This window comes from Sinohyriopsis cumingii, chromosome 4 (genome assembly GCF_028554795.1).
Source record: "Sinohyriopsis cumingii isolate HCF-2022 chromosome 4, ASM2855479v2, whole genome shotgun sequence".
Lineage (NCBI taxonomy): Eukaryota > Metazoa > Mollusca > Bivalvia > Unionida > Unionidae > Sinohyriopsis > Sinohyriopsis cumingii.
The window spans coordinates 51684558-51699518 of NC_142964.1; the positions used below are offsets into that span (position 1 = coordinate 51684558).

Genomic DNA, 14961 nt, shown 5'->3' on the forward strand with positions numbered 1-14961 from the left:
TAGCCTTTCTTGAGTTGCTAGCACTAAAAGAAACAACACCCAACATCGTTCAATCTTTACTTGGTAATTATTTGTGTATATTTACAGCAGACACAATGTACACTTGAGTTGTGTGGGGTTTTCTCTATTTTTGTTATGTCTTTGTTTGTGTAATGGTGGCTTTGCATTGTGCCCATTAAAAAGGAATGGGTAGATTCCGAAAGCGGTTGGGTTTGTTTCGCGCCAGTTTTGCATTTTTTTGTCAGTTTTGCTACGATGTTTGCAGTGTGGCAGTTTATAGTGATGTACAGCACTGGGGCATTATGCCGCAGACATGTAGCATGATGTCCCACCCTGACACCAGGCCGACCAGCCCTAACACTAACCTCTTAATGCTGAGCGCCAAGCGAGGAAGCTGTTAGTACCATTTCTGTAAGTCTTTGGTATGACCCGGCCGTGGATTGAACCCACGACTTCCCGCATGCGAGGCGGACGCTCTAACCACTAGGCCACCGGATCGGTTTGTTAGGCTTTATACTAAAACACAATTAAAAATATACAAGAACAGTAAATAAACAAAAACTCGTAGAACTTCGAAGGAAATTAACTCATGTAAGAAATTATTATTTTTAAAGAAAGAGAGAATATTTGGAAGGAATCTAGTAATTAGAAAATCTACAATAATTGAACAAAATATCACTAGAAATACAAAAATAAAGGTACAATTTAAGAATTCAGATGTATATTGGAATAAAGTATGGGATACATGGACGGGTCTAAAATAAAATAAACAGCAAACGATGATGCTGAAATGTATATATCCGACATATGTGTAACAGGAGAGGTAGTCTTACCTAGACATATCATTAAAATCTTACTTAGACATATCATTAAAATCTTACTTAGACATATCATTAAAATCTTACCTAGACATATCATTAAAATCTTACCTAGGCATATCATTAAAATCTTACCTAGACATATCATTAAAATCTTACCTAGACATATCATTAAAATCTTACCTAGACATATCATTAAAATCTTACTTAGACATATCATTAAAATCTTACCTAGACATATCATTAAAATCTTACCTAAATGTACCAAGAGGTATATAATTTTATTTTGTAATGCAAATAAAACAGAGAGGGAAAAAATAATAAAATACAAGAGGGTGACGTTTTAACGAAACAAATTTACTTTACATAGATATAATTGGTCCAGGAATAATCTTCTACAAGATCAAACAAGAAAAATGTTCTTTGCGTTTCGGTAATGTCCCTAAATTAATATATTAAAAGTATAAGGACAATATAATTAGTGGAAAAATTGGAAATTTTTACATTTTGTAGGCGTACTTCTTTGCATAGAATATAGCTTTGTTTTAATAATGTCAGGCCACAATTGTTTAAATCTCTTCATCGTCGTCTGTTTAATCCTGTACAAATTGAATATATTGATAATTTATTATATCCAGCAATATCGATGTTAAGTATCAAACTATAGTAAATAGTAAATGGGGGGGGGGGCACGCCCCAATTGATCAGGATTTGTGCCAATGATTTGTCAACGGAATCATGCAGAGAAAGCATCAATCCCATTCCTAATAATGACTGCCAAGTGATATGTTATTTATCTATTCCACGCTGATTTTCTTGACAACTCAAGCTGGAAAGAATAATATGACACCAGTGGCAACATCTGACTAGCCGCTGTGGTGCGTTGAACATTCTTCTTTTGGAATCAACTTTCCAGTTACCAACACCTTGGAAGTTTATAGAAGTCTCTGAAGGGGATTCTTGCGAGTCCTTTAATGAGGAAATAGGGACAGAAGCAGACAGTCTGTAACAGCGTGGAAACTACAACAACCGTTGGGCACAAGATAATAGAATCTGTGAATGACCAGGACATCTACAAATATTCCTTCAAGAAGATTCAACAGGCAATTATTCTAGGTAGCAAGATCACAGTTAAAGTTCATCTTGAAGCCATCCACATTGACCATGAACATTTCTCGCAGGGACTGGCATTAATTGGCACAAACGAAAACACAGACATGAAAGAACTATTTAAGCATGAAATTTGTAACAATCGTGGAGAAAATCCTTGGTTGTTGTTTACGGTGGTAAATAAACTGATGCCTTACATGGACATTTTTATAAGCTTTTCTGTGAGAAGGTAAGGAATACCTCAATTGTCAAGTTCTAGTCTGGAAAGGTGATGATAAAGTATACCCCATTAAGTGGGGATGGAATGAAGTCTGAGGAACTCTTTTGCCTTTGGTCAGTGATGCACAACCAGCATCAAACAATGTGATGGAGATGATCAAATGCAAATGTTAGGCTGATTGTAGTACTGCATGTCGGAAACAGAATCTTGAATGTTTACATGCCTGCAGTGAACATTGACGTTCTCTTTGTACCAATGCTCTTCCCAGGGACTGCCATACAAAGGAGGCAGAAGATTATTAGGGCTGCCTTGTAGATTTGTATTATTTTAATTTATGACTGTTCAAGTAATTCTTTACACATGCAACGCTCTGCCAATACAAGCTATTTACTACAAAATCTTAGAGTAGTCACTCGATTAAAATGCAGATGTAATCTTACAATAAAAGATTTGGTTTTTACTTTTTTTATTCTTCTTTTTGTGACTTTTAGCCTTTTTTTCATTTGGTTGACTTTTCTTGACAGATATGACGTTTCGTGCCTTTAGAAGCTTCTGCATAATCACGTAAATGAGTAATGAAAATGAGACTGCACACAGCTACTGAAATATGCACAGCGTAATGTCCTCTTTTCAGACCGCGCGAAGATATGAAAATAACAGAGACGAATTAGTATCATACACGCATAACACGTAAACAACGGTATAAGGAAACAGGAATGATATATTTTGGTTTTAATTTTTACCTTTTACTGGCTCTACATACAAATGCATCTCATCAAAACACCAAAAATCATCAAAACATCCAACATTAAAACAAATAATTTCTAAAAGAACCACCTGCGGAAGCAATGATAAAATAATCCAACAATCTTCCGTCTTCTGTTTTCATTATTCGTACAGTATAAGTCAATAACAACCTAGCGAAAGAATTGGACTACAAAACGCCAGTCCTTACAGAAAAATGGGTATAGCGAAGCCACAAGAAAAGAGCATGCATACAGCATACACAGGGCAGTATCACCGGAAGTCAAACAATAACAAGAACCAGTCAGAAGGATTAATACCTGAGGATGGTGTACAAGTCATTATAAATAACTTTCAGAACAAGGAGAGGAAAAAAAAAGATATCTGGAAACAGGTGGCTGTACCGTAACCAGTTAATCATTAAAGTGTTGTCCTGCATCAGCCAGCCGTCGCCGTCAGTTAAACATGCGTACACAATTCATAAAGAGGTGCAGGTCATCTATAACAATTTTTAGAGGTGTCATAGCATGCCCATTAGATACAATTTGCACCGGATTCTTCCTTATTGATGGTTTCATGTCTTTGGTAACTTTAATTGTAGTAGCATTGTTTGCGGTTCCTTTAAATATGTTCTCAGCAACGCCTGTCCCTTCGAAACGACAAGTGTTAACAGTGTCGCTTGTAGTTCTAATATATACATGCACGGCATATCAAATAAGCGTAATAATGAGCAAGGTGGATACAGTTCTTTAAACCTTATATGAAAAAAGCAGGTATAAAGGAAAAATTAGACCGCTTGAGCATCTCATTTTTGTCCACTCATTACTGAAAGTCCGCATCGTATGGCTGGGGCGTTCTCTCATTCTGAGGGTTAGTTTGTTCCTGTCATTTCTACAGACATCATACAACTTGTTATAAATTCCCAGCAAGCATTTTAATTATCTCCTAGCGAGCTTCTGCTCATCCGAGGGCTATTGATTTCATGTGTCTTCAAATACAACCGAAGTGTATAACGGGCTCAGCCGAGGGCTACTGATTTCCTGTGTCTTCAAATGTAACCGAAGTGTATCATGGGATATTGTTATGTATGGGTGACATTTTACATTCAAATAATAGATACTTTGGTTTTAGTTTTATTTGATCTGGCAGTATATACAAATACATGAATTTCTGGTGCCTTCCAGTCCTATATTTTGGTCTTTTTTGATACTTTGCATATTTCACTGAACAGTGTGTGTGTGTGTGTGAATTTCTAGATATTTCTAATCTAGCATGTAAGTTTTGACAATTATTTATATTCTCGAATTGTATTGTGCTTTATGTCCAACTAAGGGAGATACAAGATCTTGGCGATAAGAATGAGAAGAACAATATACAGAGATAATTAAATTTTCTTCTCTCCGATGATGGGAACCAACCAGTTCCTCTGTAAATATTGTTAATAGAAACGCCACGCATAAGTCCAGTTATCCTTGCTTCATTATGCAGTCTTTCAAGTCTTAACAAGTCAGCAATTATCTCACTGTATCAGCATACCCTAAGAGACAGCGTATATAAGACAGATAAATTCTTTCTAATGTTTTCCTAGCTGGATTTTATTAAACTGACCTCACTGCATTTAGCATTTTAGATTCATGTAAATAGATATTATTGGTGTCTTTCGAAAAGCCATCAAACTTAGTGAATGCCAGACCAAGGTGTTTATTGAGCTCAACAAAATGTAGAAGCTCATTTTGAAACTCTAGTTCGGGAAAAACTGGGTCTAATTTGATGCAGAAAAACCCCCACATAACCAGGATCTTTCAAGGGTTAAAACGTACTGTCATTGCTTGAACCATTGGTCTAAAGGTTTAGATCCGAATTTGGTACATATTGGTAAATATTCGATGCCATTGGTATTAGATGAAGAGTAAGCCGATGTTCATCTTCTCACAGTAAGAAAGTGTCTGTGTCACTAATCTTTTTCAGGTGAAAATCTTGTGGGTCTTGGTGTTTTGAATATAGCGACATTATAATAATTTCTCTATTCGGAGTGTGATACAGTTTCATTGATTTGGGGTGGGGATGGGGGGTAACTCATCTACGGGAAAGCACGTCGCCGTGGTATACCGGCAAGATAGTGATGATGTTAAAGAAAATGTAAGTTGCCTTAAAAATTGTCGGTCTGGAAAATGGTATGTCCTTCAAGAGAGGCCAGCCAACAGTATCGCCAAGAACCAAAACCAGTGTACCTTCTGAAATGAAAGCTAACCCCGTCGAACAAAAACGCTGTTTGTATCCTTCTAGTAGTACTGCAGTGGTGTTTAAGGCATCTAATCAAATGTAGCGCACCGAGGGGGGATTTTATTATTAGGAGTCATAAAGGGTGTCAAATTAGTCTATATTCTCTATGTCAGCATGGACGGCTGATAAAGATAATAATAATAATAATAATAATGAGAACTTTGTATAGCGCCTAATCTTTAGAAGCTCTAAGCGCTTTACAACATTAGACAACACCTATAAGATAAAAACATATAATGATATGATTACAAAAACAAACACCATGAAATTAGAAAACATATACTGAGAATATTTAAGGTAGGAAACATTATTAGGTCTTTAAGTTTGTTCTTGCAGTCGAAATAAGTGAGTTTTGAGAGCACTCTTGAATGGGATCACTGTGTCTTTGTGTCGAAGTTCAGTGGGCAATTCATGCCACGTTGCTGGGCCCTGGTATGCAAAAGAACGCTGTCCATATGACTTTGTTTTCATAGTGGGAATAATGAGTATACGATTGTCAGAAGAGGAGCGTAAGTATCTTGGTGGTGTGTACACATGGGTGAGATCGGATAGGTATGTTGGACTAGAGTCCGACAATGAAACATAGCACAGAGAACAAATTTTGTATTTGATTCTGGATCGAATGGGGAGCCAGTGTAGGGTATAGAGCAGCGGGGAGGTGTGATCTGATCGTGGTACTCTAAGTATGATCCGAGCAGCTGTGTTTTGAACTTTTAGAAGTTTCTGGAGCAGATATTGAGATGAACCAGACAGAATTGAGTTACAGTAGTCCAGTCTTGAAAGTACTAATGAACATACAAGTGTTTTAGTGGCATCAACTGAAAGATATTTGCGAATTGAGCTGATGCGTCTCAGCTCAAGATATGCAACCTTGCATATGTTCATGACATGTTGGTGCAATGTGAGAGTACTGTCCAGAGTAACACCTAGGTTTCGTACTGATTGTGTGAATTTAATGTTGGTGTTGCTGATATTTATTGTTTGAGGTAAAGGATGTGAATGAGAAAGCCTTTGTGTTGTGATCAGAATGGCCTCAGTTTTATCATCATTCATCTGCAGCTTGTTACATGTCATCCATGATTTCACATCAGAAATGCACCAATCTACACCTTGGATGGTAGCATCAACTTCAGTTGGGTGGCTAGATTTATATATTTGGGTGTCATCAGCGTACAATTGGTGAGACACTGGATGATGATCTATGACACTTGAGAGCGGCTGAGTGTACAGAATTAAGAGAACAGGTCCAAGAACAGACCCCTGTGGAACACCACAACATAGATCAACTGGGCTGGAGTGTATTCCATTTGCAGATACAAAATACGTCCTGTTGACCAAGTAGGACTTGAACCACAGTAAGGCTGTATCATGAATGCCAAATACATACTGGAGACGGTGAAGTAATATATCATGGTCTATTGTGTCAAATGCTGCAGACAAATCAAGGAGGTTGAGGACTGTAATCTTCCCGTTATCCAATGCAGAGAGAATGTCATTAACTACTTTTAGAAGAATAGTTTCAGTACTGTGGCAAGGGCGATATGCAGATTGTACATTGCTAAAAAGACTGTTTGAATTTAGGTGAGATACAAGCTGGGATAGAACAACCTTTTCTAAGATTTTTTATATGAATGGGAGATTAGAAACTGGGCGGTAGTTCTTTAAATCGTTATGGTCTAGTGTTGGTTTCTTCAGCAGAGGCTTTACAATGGCAGTTTTGAAAAATGATGGGAATTCCCCGGATGAGAGAGAGGTATTAATAACATCAGTTAGTGAAGGCAATACTGGACCTAAGCACTCAAGCAGCAGTGATGTTGGAATTGGATCAAGTTCACATGACTTTGGTGCACTCTTCATCACGATTGTACGTACGAAATCCATAGAGACAGGTTCAAAAGTTGTCAATGGTTGTCGCTCAAATTCTGTATCCCAACTGTATGGTGACGACGAGTCAACTGAAATTGTGGTGTCAAGCTTATCTCTAATGGTTTGTACTTTGTCACGGAAGAAATTTGCAAACATGTCCGGGAGGTCAACTGGAGAGAAGGTAGTTAGAAGTGGTGTAGAATTATTCCTTGACATTATCTTGTTAGTAATCTCGAAGAGCTCTTTGCAGCTGAAACTTTCCATGATCTTAGTAGTGTAGTGGGCTGATTTCGCTGCATGGACTATATTTGTGACATTCTTCTTAGCGGCTTCATGGATTTGCTTATGAATAGTGAGTCTGTTGGAAAGCCAGAGCCTCTCAGCTTTACGGCGGTCTCTTTTAGCAGTGCGCAGCTGGTCCCTAACACTGCGATACCATGGAGAACACTTTTGAATTGATACTCTGCACTTGGCAGCTGGGGCATGTTTGTCAAGCAATAAACGCAGACAGTTATGAAGTTGTTCAACGGTAGTAGGTAAGCAAGTTGTTAGGTTAGCTTGGATGTCGTGCATTAGTTTGGTTCTATTTATCATACGGAGGTTTCTCTTAGTAGCAGACAAAGGTTTAGGGTTAGGGACTGATACGTCAAGATGGCATATAATGCAGAGGTGATCTGATGTAAGGTCATGGGATACCATGGAAGACCGTAGAATGTTATCATCAGGCCTATGAAGAATCCAGTCTAAAATGTGACCATGTTTATGGGTGGGTTGGTTAACTGACTGTTTGACGTTGAAAACATTAATGGAATCTATGAGTTAGGCCAATTTTGCATGAAAATTTGCTATATCTTTTGACATTTTGCCAAAGTATTTATGTCTAATTTAGGCTGTATATAGTGATCTAAGTGACTGAGTTATCCGTTACAGCCTTTGTTACAAATTATTACAGGTAAATATTAAGTGATTTGTTAGACATGAAAGCTTGGGGGCTGGAAAATATGGCTAATTCCGAGGTATACAATCTACTTCTGTGTGTTTGAATCCCACACCTGAACTTTGTCTTTCTTTTCTTCGTTAACTTGGACAAGTGTATGTTCTTATTAGTTCATTCTGTAGTATGTGATTCAGTTGTGACGGGTCATTTGTCGAAACTGATCACATGCAAACTTGCAGTTACGGTGCACTTTGTCCTCCTACGGTAACTTATATGTATAGTTTGAATTTCCTCCGAACCCCAAGCGTTTCGTTTCGTCCCTATGAGCTCCAATGGTGGTTGAATTCGAACAAGTGATCAGTGGACGCACCTACCTTCACAATAGATCGAAATAAAAGGAATTAATTCTGTCCGATACAGTCTAAGAGCATTATCCAGAGGATGGGCTGTCCTAAGGACTGACCTACAAGGCCTTACAGATGCCCGGCCTTTGGCACCTCTTTATGGATGATGTGGAGATACGCGCGCTGTACTGCCGGCCGGAGCTGACTGGTGTGTGCAAACACTTTAATGCTGGGCTAATCTGGGACCAGCTACACACTCAGCGTTTGGTGGTGCGGTTGGGCAAAAACCAACTGGGGGGGGGGTGTTATTTATTTCAAACATCCTTAGTCAGCGCTTAAGGTTGCGGTTGGGCAAAAGTCGACCCTAGGGTGAGGTTTATTTTCAACACACCTGTTACAGCTACTTATGCTTTATTCGATACGTTTACGTCATATGTTGTTTTGCATCCATCTCATTCACAAAGGCTATTATATTTATACACATCGCATCCAAAGAGGCTATAGTATTACATGCACCTCAGAAACAGCTGCTATAGTATTACACATATCTCATATACCACAGCTATTGTATTACATGCATGATCGGCATATTTGCCCTGTTGAAAGCAATGTTAGTAACCATATAGTAACCACAAAATGTAACCGTAAAAATATTTTACTCAGAGAAAATGAAAAATAGGAACATTGTCTAAAATAATATCGATACTGTTTTGTTATTAACGGGTACGCACTTTCAATCTTTTGCGATCAACGATAAGATTGTTTTAGTCCATCCAAACATACATAAAAGTATCAACCTAGAGTTGTGTGTAATCACACACACACACACACACTATATATATATATATATATATATATATATATATATATATATATATATATATATATATATATATATATATATATATAGTTGAATTGAATATTCCTTTACTTCCCCCACAACGTACACCAACATTTTAATATTTTGTTTTTAAGTATACTATCATATGTTTCTGCTATAAATGCTTATTAGATACTGTATGATGTTATTACAATACTGTATGATGTGATGTGATGTGTTTTGGATTTTTAACGTAGCTTTAAAAATTTTTCAGTCATATCGCTACGATGTCTGCAATGTAGCAGTTTATTGTGATGTCAAGTACTGGGGCATCATGCCGAGGACATGTAGCATGATGTCCCACCCAATCACATTATCCTGACACCAGACCGACCAGTCCTAACACTAACCTCTTAATGCTGAGCGCCAAGCGAGGCAGCTGTTAGTACCATTTTTGTAAGCCTTTGGTATGACTCGGTCGGGGACCGAACCCACGACCTCCCGAATACTAGGCCACCGGAGTGGTCCAATACTGTATGATGTTATCAATACTGTATGATGTTATCACAATATTGTATGATGTTATTACAATATTGTATGTATAATTTTTGAAAAAGATATATCGTTAGCTTTTTTCTTCTTCAGTGTTTGTAATACTCGGCCTTCATTACCCACGCAAGCCACATAATCAAAGTAAAGATTATTGTCAACGGAGAGAGATCAAAATTAGTTTATGCCTGTAACTCAATCATCTGTGTACTTCTTGTTCAATATTTACGTATTTTTCATTATGACTCTGCATACACTGTTTAAACAAACGAAGCGCGCACGCACGCACACAGTTTGTAAATTCATTAATGAAAATGTCTTACCTTATAGCCATAGATTTCGCGACTGGTGTAGATAAGAACTATATTTTGAATTTCTCAGATTTTCTACTACGTAATTCAGAGTTTCTATTGTATAAAATAAGAATAAGATAAGATAAGATTCGAATTCTTTATTTCAGACTACATAGTTCATACATTTAAATTAAAAATATAGATAAAAAGTAAAAGCATTGTAAAAGATCAAAAATATATCCTATGTACAAGTATACAGACACATATACAACAATGGAATGTGTCCTTCATTATTAAGAATGAAATTATGCAGCACAGTTAAAGAGTAATTTGTTTCATCCACTTATAATACGAGAATTTAAATGAATGTCATAGGTCCACAGAGATTTCAATATACAGTCACATTCTCATTACTTCATCAAATCTGAATACGTTAGAATTTGTAAGGATGTTGGAGGCACTGTTCCATCTTGGAAGGCTTAAAAAAAAACAAACGAATACTATTATTATAACCAATAACTACTTTTCGCTTCATACATTCACTAAAGTTTGTATGATGTCTGGATATATGCCAAATGTTTTTCTCTCCTCCACTTACTTTGCAAGGCTTTAATTATTGCACCGATTTCATAAACAACGCTGGCTTTCCATAATCGCCTTATTTTATCACAAAGAGCACCTGTGCAAAATGGCTAACTATGTTTCCTTTGTCGGAAAAATCATTGTTGGAAGTGGTTATCTCTGGGGCGCAAGGTGTGGGAGTGGATGGGCGGTGCGTGGGTGTGGGCACTTACTACACAAGCATTGGATAGTGGTAGAGAGGCTCTAATAGGCGACAATATGGAGTTCGGGACTATCTGAGAAACGGATGTTTACATTTTTTGCAGCCAAAATTCTTGATTGAGGTTCCTTTATCAGATTTCGAACACGCTATGATAATCGTGGACCACGTCTAAATGTATATTACCAGGTGAACGGCGGCCAAATTTTTAAACCAGGCAATAAAAGAAGATAAAGATATAGGCAGTGCTTTAAATGTTGTAAGTTTATCAACAACGTATCTACAAATACAAGATAAGAAAGATAACAAAAGAGCAGCATGCATATTGTTTGTACCCCCCCCCCCACATCTGATCCTAAACCGAGTATCTCTATTAACAAATGTACTTTTTATATGAAAACAGTTTATGTTTAAAATACTATATGGTGATGAGGAAATCAAATATTACTTTATTTTTTGTTAAATTCGTTTGAGTTTCTGGCGTTTCCATTTAATGTGCACAATCCTCAATCTGTTTAAAAAAATATTTTCCAAGTCTCCAGGTTAGCCAGTAATCATTGAACGTAAGTAGTGAAAGGGGATACCCTAGCGACAATGGGAATTAGCATTACAGACCCCCCGGGACAATCTGGCGACAATGGAAAATTAACATGGAGAAAAATCGTGGGACAATCTGGCGACAAGGGAAATTAACATGGAGAAAATTTGTGGGACTGTTGAGCGACAAGGGAAATTAACAAGGAGAAAAATCGTGGGACTTTATAGCGACAAGGAAAATTGAACATGGGATTTTTTTTAAAAATTTTTTTAAAAAAAAGGGGTAGGCAAGTGAAAGGCTATTTCTTTTCGAGAAATATGGCTGGCCCTGAAAAGGGCCTTTGATTTTTTTCTTCTTCTGCTTCTAATTTCTTCTTTTTCTCCACCAAGTTCTTATTTTATCTCCTACACTCTTTCTCTTCTTTTCTTTCTTTTTTTTCTCCTGCTCTTCTTTCTTCTTCTCTTCCTCTTCTTCTCTCTTCCTCTTCTCATTTTCTTCTTCTTTTTCAATTTTTTCGTTCCATTTGCGTATTCTTATTCTTTCCTTTTCATCCTCCTTCTCCTCCTTTATCTCTTTCATGACACCACTTATCTTGTCCTTTACCTTTCTTAAGTTATTAATTTCCATCTTTACACGATGGGGACTATAGGAATAGTGGTCTTCAACGAGTCTTATTAACATCTGCTCCATCATTCCTAAATTGTCTAAAACGTCTTGCAATGTTTGCATTTTGTCCATTTGGTTAGAAGCCATCTTCTTTGTAGAATGGTTTCAACGACGAATACTGTGGGTTCTTATAGTCAAAGCGCGGACGTGAAGGAAAACATCCCCTAAAAACATAAAATTGATCTTAACTAGATCATGACCGAAAACAACAACTCGCGGACGTGAAGGAAAACATCCCCCTACTTTTATCATTTCATATAATAAAACCCTAACTATACTCTCCGCATACGCTAAGAAACCCATAATCTACTATTCGCACTAACTTACGTGAACGGTTACAAACACAAACACACAAACACATACCCTCACACAATTATAAAAAGAGTTAGTGTTTATATTCACACTACTCTACCTACACACATTGGCAAATTAATAGTTATTTCTTTTCTAGAGTATTGGGTAGCCCTGAAAAGGGCTGTTTTTTGAACTCCAGATGCACCTATCTAATGGTTGCACCTTCCTGGCCTGGCGCCACACACGCATCTTCTTCCCCAGTCTTCTTTCACCTTTCTTCTTGGGAGTGCAGAGGCAGGATATGTGGCTTCAGAATCCCAATTTTCGGTTTCTGGGATTCTGAAATTTCTTCTTCTCTCCTTTTCCTCCTCCTCCTCCTCCTCTTCTTTGTTTCTTCTCTCCTCCTCTTCTTTTCTTCTTCTTTCCTCCTCCTCTTTCATTCTTGCTTCTTCGACAATGGCCTCCGCGGCCAGTTCATTTAGTATGCGCCTGGCATATTCCAGGTGCATCTGGAGTTCTAACAGTTTCACTATTCTGGTGTTCATTCTTCTGGTGGTGTTGATCAATCAACAAGGGTAGCTAGACTGCCGAGCGAGTTTCAATTTATACTGAAAGCGCGGACCTGATGGAAAACATCCCCCTAAAAACATAAAATTTGATCTTACCTAGATCATAACCAAAAACAACAACAACGCGCGGACCTAAAAGAAACACTCACTCACTTTTTATGCTACCCATCACTATTTTAAAATTTTTTAAAAATCACTTCAATAGACTATCCACATAGCAATCCAATCTAACCCCAAATTTACACCTCAAACACCAAAAAAAGACATCATTTTAATCTACTATCCATACCAACTTACTTAACCACTTACAAACACAAACACACAAACACATACCCTCACATTTTTTAAAAAAGAGTTAGTGTTTATATTCACACTACTGTACATACACACATTGGCAAATCGATAGTTATTTCTTTTCTAGAGTATTGGGGTAGCACTGAAAAGGGCTGTTTTTTTGTTTGCTATGGCATTCTTTTTTTAGTTTCTAAGAATGCGATGTCCTCTGAGGATAGACTTTCTGGCGATAGGTCTGCTTCTTCGGAAAGAGAAGAAGAACTCTTTGGTGTCGATACGACAATCGACAAAGCCTCTGTCAGCTTCAGGTTGTTGCTGCTGTTGTTGTTGCTGCTGTTGCTGCTGTCTCTGAAGTCTGTACTTCTCTGTCCATTCTTCTTTCTCCCTGTTCACTTCTTCTCTGAAGAGCTCTTCTATCAGGTCTTCAGTGACTTTTAGCATTCTCACATTCTCTATTTCTTCTGGCTTCGGTATCAGACTGTGTCTGACCCTATGCAAATTCACGTAGGCTTCGTTGAGTTTAGCTAGTTTGGAGCACATCTTCTTAGGAGGATGAGTCGACAATGGATGGTTAGACTGGAAACAACCCCGGTTCTTAAAGTCAAAGCGCGGACGTGAAGGAAAACATCCCCACACGGATTTCGAGTCGCAACGTTCAGTGAGTGTCATGAGAGGGATAGTAAGAAATGAAAGAGCATGAATCCGACATTCTTATAGCTAAACAAACCACAAAGGCATTTTTTTCAAAACACAACATTTTTTATTCAAAAATCACTTAACACTTAACAACTCTAACATTTTTTAACAATAATCCAACATGATAACATCAAACAATTTTTTCAAATCACAAACATTTTTTTCTCAATTGACAATCTACTTTAAACAGGGCTGACAACGTTGTGAATGAAATTGTGATTTCCACTGTTGGAAATCATTAGGCCATTGATGGACACTACGTTTCCTAGCTTGAGACAAAAGATAAGCATAATGGTCACAAAACCATCGATCTACTTTCACATCGTTTCTAGCAGAAGAACGAGGATCAAAATGAGTCACTAAATGTTCTAAGGAATAGCCCAGGCTGCGATGATGCAGAAAATACACACAGTACTGTCCACACACCAAGGAATCTGTGCCTTGTAATTTCACATTATTGAATCGGGTGGTCTGAGCATTTCTTCTCATAAAGTCGATGATATCGTCTTCCAAAGGGGGCAATCCGTACGAATCGAAATATTCCACACATCCTTCTTGAGGAAAGTAAACGGCTACCCAGTGGGTTCCTGGGAGATGACTGTCGTCCGTGTTGATCACGTAAGCTTGATGGTCTTGAGGTTTGCGATGAGGGAGTTCATCTTTAGCACAGACGACAGGATTCCAAGAAGCCGTATACGAACTGTGGTTCAAAAGGTAATAAAGTTCCCAGGTATCCATTGATTTGTGTGTGCTTTTTTCTTCTTCACAGGTAATAATAAGTCGTCAATTCGATCCTGACTTTTTGCTTGAAAATGTCTGACGAATAAACGGTTATTCGTTCTGTTTCCTCACTCTGATTCAGGAGAGCTTCGATACGATGGATCTCTTGAGTGGTTAATGGTGGACAAGAATGTTCACGCAAGTCTTTATACCACTGGTGCAACACGTCTTTGTCCGAGATGAGACTCCAAGCTTCGTCCAGATACTCGTCCAATTTTTCTTCTTGGCTCAACATTAGGCATTTATCGTGTTGAATTTGACTGCGATGATCGTTTTGACATCTATAACAATTTCTCTTGATCAATTCAGTCATTTTTTCCACCAAGTGTTTGGCAAAACAGGAGACTAAATGGGCTTCT

General features: G+C 37.8%; 1 protein-coding gene across 1 annotated transcript in view; it reads left to right on the top strand.

Moving 5' to 3' along the window:
- LOC149801155 (uncharacterized) overlaps positions 1–14961 on the top strand; it is a 138679-nt gene that overhangs the window by 46285 nt on the left and 77433 nt on the right. The window lies entirely within an intron of this gene.